At 46.5% G+C, this 5462-nt stretch overlaps 1 non-coding gene across 1 annotated transcript; it reads left to right on the top strand.

Moving 5' to 3' along the window:
* The first annotated feature begins 5319 nt into the window (after window positions 1-5319).
* trnac-gca (transfer RNA cysteine (anticodon GCA)) lies at window positions 5320-5391 on the top strand. The gene has a single exon. It is a non-coding gene; the product is annotated as a tRNA-Cys (tRNA).
* Window positions 5392-5462: the final 71 nt, after the last annotated feature.

Below are 5462 nucleotides of genomic sequence, written 5' to 3'. Positions count from 1 at the left end.
CCAATCCATTCCAAGAAAAAGGAGATTCCCAGATTTGAGTAACATCCCTGTATTGTGTGGGAACTATAGATGGTTATTCAATTTGGATGTTGCTTCGGGAACAGGGTAAGTCTTACAGAGTTAAGGCATCATAGATATATTGCATAACCAGCAATAGGTTCTGCAGAAACTGTGTGTCTAATAATTCATATATCTTAATTGCGTGAGAGTAGAGTTGTCCTGTTTGTGTGCATTTGCCTTTTCTTTAATAAATAATCTTATTGTTACAGGAGGACTGGACTATTCATTCTCACTGGCATTTCACTTGTCTCCTCACATCGAAACAAAACAAAACTATACATCCCAGAAGCCTGTGTTCCAAGTTTGGATGCCCTCACAAATGACATCAGTTTCTTCGTGATGCTAGAAGGTTGGAAGGATAAGCCCAGCAATTATAGACCAGTCATATTAAACTCAGTGGTAAGCAAGCTTCCAGTAACAATTATTAGTAGTTATGTGGAAAAATGTGGGTTGATTAGGAAGAGTCAGCAGGGAATTCTAAAGGGAAAATTGTGTTTAACTAACTTGCTGGAGGGGACTTCCGGTGGCGGTGGGTAGGAGGAAGCTACTCGTTGGAGGCCTCCCGCCCAAGAATTGATTTTTCGGAGTTTTGATGCCCCATCCCAGGAGCAACTTTTGATTAAACAAGGCATAGAGAAGAGAGATATCCAAATCTCAAAGAAAAACGGCCGTGTAAAAGGGGCTAAGGAAGGTCCGCTGGTGGGTGGAAAGGTCGACTCAGGACTGGAAGGAAGGCGGAGGCTGGGGCGCCGGGTAAGGCTGCACTGATCACGGCAGAAAGAATGACCGAGGCAATGGCCGTGGAACTAGAAAAACAGTTCACCAAACACACAGAAGCGATGAGGAAGGAGATGGGGGCGGTATTGAAAGTGCTGGTGGAGGAGGCGATTGCCCCGGTGAGGGCAGCGGGATTGAGTGCAGCGGCTGAGGTGCGGGAACAGGGTGAGACACTGAAGGAAGTGGAAGAGGCACTATCGCAACACAGTGAACAACTCACTTCGATGGGGAAGGAGCTGCGGAGGGTGATAGAGACCAACATGGGTCTGCAAGCAAAAATGGAAGACCTGGAAAACAGATCCAGGCGACAGAATCTGGGGATCGTGGGTCTGCCTGAAGGGGAGGAAGGCCCGAGATCGATGGAGTATTTTGCCACAATGTTGGTGGAGCTATTGGGGGAGGGGGACGATTCTCTCGATACGAACTGGATCGGGCTCATAGGTCATGGAGGCCTATACTAAAGGCGAGTGAGCCACCAAGAGTGGTGACTGATTGTTTCCGTAGGTACCACGTGAAGGAGAAGGTCCTATGCTGGGCAAAACAGAAGCGGGAGGTGCAGTGGGCTGGAGTTGGTATGCGCATATACCAGGACTTTACGGTGGAACATAGAACATACAGTGCAGAAGGAGGCCATTCGGCCCATCGAGTCTGCACCGACACACTTAAGCCCTCACTTCCACCCTGTCCCCGTAACCCAATAACCCCTCCTAAGCTTTTTGGTCACCAAGGGCAATTTATCATGGCCAATCCACCTAACCTGCACGTCTTTGGACCGTGGGAGAAAACCGGAGCACCCGGAGGAGTTGGCGAGGAGGCGGGCGGACTTCGGCCGAGTGAAGGCGGCACTGTATAACAGCAAGGTGCGGTGCGGCATCGTGTATCCAGCTAAGTTGTGGGTGACCTACAAATCCAAAGACTTTATTTTGAGTATGTAGCTGTATGGAGCTTTATCTTTTCACTGCATGTTGTTGTATGTACTAAATGAGTCGACGCTGTCTATTTGGACAATGTAAGAGTTGGGACTTTCCTTGGCAATGATGGTTCTTTGGGGCTTGTGTGTTTATGCTGGGGTTATGTGTTCAAGGGGATTTCTTTGTTTTCCTGGGACTGGCCAAGGGGGAAGGAGACCCAGCCAGGGGCCTCCACACTGGCTGGTTTAAGCCGGCCAGTGAACCTGGAGTGAGGTGGGGGGAGTGGCTGCGGCCATCAGAGCCTGGTAGAACAAGTTTTGATGAGCCTAGCCGGGGTGAAAAGTTGGGGGATGGGACTGATACTGGGTGAGGTGTTTTCGAGAGGAAGTAGAGGGGAGGAGTCTGGGAGGGGGGTGGGAGTGGGTTACAATTCATGGGTGTCATTCATTGTACACTCTCGGGGATTGGATGGCCTTGAATATCAGCTGGGGGGGTGGGGGGGTTGACTAAAAATGTTAATGGTGACCATGGGCGATTCCTGATTCCTTTTCTGGGCTTTTAAAAAATTTGATGCTTATATTGTCATGCGGGCTGTTGTGTGGGGGTTGGTGGGAGGATGGGATCATTGTTGTTAATAAGGGATTTGACATTGTATCCGTTATTGTTTACTGTTTATTGGTGGGGGTAAATTTTCAAGAAAATGTGAAAAACATTTGAAAAAAAACTAACTTGCTGGAGTTCTTTGCGGTAACAGAAAGGGTCAATGAGGGTAATGCTATTGGTGTGGTGTACATGGAATTTCAACTTGATACAGTGCCACACAACAGACTTGCGAGAAACGTTATGACTCACGGAATAAAAGGGACAGTAGCAATGTGGATACAAAGTTGGCTGAATAATATTAAGCAGAAAATAATGGTCAATGGATATTTTCCATGCTAGTTGATCGTTTGTAATGGAGTTCACCAGTGGTCGGTACTGGGACCCTTGCTTCTTCTGATATATATTAATGATCGAGATCCTGATGTGTAGAGGTCAATTTCAAAGTTTGCGGATGACAAAAAAACATGAAAATATTGTAAACTGTGAAGTGGAGACTGTAGAACTTCAAATAGACAGATAAGTTGGTGGAGTGGGCAGATAAATTTACATAGATGATTTAGAGTTGGGGACCAAGTGCAATGTGTCCAAGTTTGCAGACGACACTAAAATGAGTGGTAAAGCAAAAAGTGCAGAGGATACTGGAAGTCTGCAGAGGGATTTGGATAGGTTAAGCGAATGGGCTAGGGTCTGGCTGATGGAATACGATGTTGACAAATGTGAGGTTATCCATTTTGGGAGGAATAATAGCAAAAGGGATTATTATTTAAATGATAAAATATTAAAACATGCCGCTGTGAAAAGAGACCTGGGTGTGCTAGTGCATGAGTCGCAAAAAGTTGGTTTACAGGTGCAACAGGTGATTAAGAAGGCAAATGGAGTTTTGTCCTTCGTTGCTAGAGGGATGGAGTTTAAGACTAGGGAGGTTATGGTGCAACTGTATAAGGTGTTAGCGAGGCCACATCTGAATATTGTGTTCAGCTTTGGTCTCCTTACCTGAGAAAGGACGTACTGGTGCTGGAGGATGTGCTGAGCAGATTCACTAGGTTAATCCCAGAGCTGTAGGGGTTGGATTACGAGGAGAGGTTGAGTAGACTGGGACTGTACTCATTGGAATTTAGAAGGATGCGGGGGGGATCTTATAGAAATGTATAAAATTATGAAGGGAATAGATAGGATAGATACAGGCAGGTTGTTTCCACTGGCGGGTGAAAGCAGAACTAGGGGGCATAGCCTCAAAATAAGGGGAAGTAGATTTAGGACTGAGTTTAGGAGGAACTTCTTCACCCAAAGGGTTGTGAATCTATGGAATTCCTTGCCCAGTGAAACAGTTGAGGCTCCTTCATTAAATGTTTTTAAGATAAAGATAGATTGTTTTTTGAAGAATAAAGGGATTAAGGATTATGGTGTACGGGCCGGAAAGTGGAGCTGAGTCCAAAAAAGATCAGCCATGATCTCATTGAATGGTGGAGCAGGCTCGAGGGGCCAGATGGCCTACTCCTGCTCCTAGTTCTTATGTTCTTATATGTGGCAGGAGAAGTTCAATGCAGCGAGGTAATGCATTTTGGTAGGAAGAACATGGAGTCACAACATAAAATTAGGGGTAAAAATTTTTTTTAAAAAGAAAATATTTTATTGAAGCAATTGTAATTTTCACATTTTAACACATTAACATTTCTTCAACAACCGCGCGGGCTGACACACGCAAAACAGTAAACAACATCCCCTACTACCCCAGCCCTATCCCCTAATTACCCGTATACTAAGTTCCCTGTGCTTATCTAACATTGCCATGCCTCCTATTTTCCTCCCCCCTCCTTTACTGCTGACGTTCAATTTTCCTTGAAGAAGTCGATGAACGGCTGCCATCTCCAGGCGAACCCCTGAGTTGGTCCTCTCAAAGCGAACTTGATTTTTTTTCCCAGACTGACAAACCCTGCATATCGCTGACCCACACTCCTGCTTTGGGGGCTCCGAGTCCCTCTATCCCAGCAAAATCTGTCTCCGGGCCACAAGGGAGAAGGCCAGGACATCGACCTCCCCCCTCACCTTGGTCCCCGGTTCTTCCGATACCCCAAATAATGCCAGTTCTGGACTCGGGGTTACCCTCCCTTCCAGGACTTCTGACATAACGTCCGCAAATCCCTGCCAGAATCCCCTCAATTTTGGCCATGCCTAAAACATATGTACATGGTTCGCCGGGCTACCCCCACACCGCTCAACATCTGTCCTCCACCTCCTCAAAGAACCTGCTCATTGGGGTAAAATTCTTAAGGGCGTGCAGTAGAGATACCTAGGTGCAAACATCATTGAAGGACAGGTGGAGAGGAGAGATAATAAAGCATATGGTTTCCTGGGCTTTATTAATAGGGGCATAGAGCAAGGGCAAGGCGTTTATGCTGAACTTCTACAAGACACTAGTTATACCTCAGCTGTAGTATTGGGCGCCATCCTGTAGGAGGGGTATGAACGCTTTGGAGAGAATGCAGAAAGGATTTGTTAGAATGGTTCCAGGGATGAGAAACTGCAGTTATGAGGATAGATTGGAGAGGTAAGGATTGTTCTCCGTGGAGAGAAGAAGGCTAAGAGGAGATTTGATAGAGCTATTCAAAACCATGAAGGGGCTGGACAGAGTAGATTGGGAGAAACTGTTCCCACTCATAAAAAAGATCAAGAACGAGAGGGCACAGATTTAAAGTAACTTGCAAAAGAAGCAAACGTGATGCGAGAAAAACGTTTTCACACAGTGAGTGTTTCAGGTCTAGAATGCACTGCCTGGAAGTGTGGAGGCAGGTTCAATCGGGGTTTCAAGAGGGCATTGGATGATTATTTGAATAGAAACAACGTGCGGGGGTACGGGGAAAAGGCAAGGGAATGGCTCTAAGTCATGATGCCCATTTGGAGAGCCAGTGCAGACACGATGGGCTGAATGTCCTCCTGCGTTGTAATGATTCTGTGAAGTACAATGAATGGGGGTATAGCTGAGTGGTAGAGCATTTGACTGCAGATCAAGAGGTCCCTAGTTCAAATCCAGGTACCCCTTCATTACTGTGTCTGCCCGTTCTCCCTGTGTGTGCGTGGGTTTCCTCCGGGTGCTCCGGTTTCCTCCCACAG

The sequence above is a fragment of the Scyliorhinus torazame genome, chromosome 15 (genome assembly GCF_047496885.1).
Source record: "Scyliorhinus torazame isolate Kashiwa2021f chromosome 15, sScyTor2.1, whole genome shotgun sequence".
Lineage (NCBI taxonomy): Eukaryota > Metazoa > Chordata > Chondrichthyes > Carcharhiniformes > Scyliorhinidae > Scyliorhinus > Scyliorhinus torazame.
The sequence above is the reverse complement of the archived record's forward strand: the minus strand, read 5'-3'. Positions and strand labels throughout refer to the sequence as shown.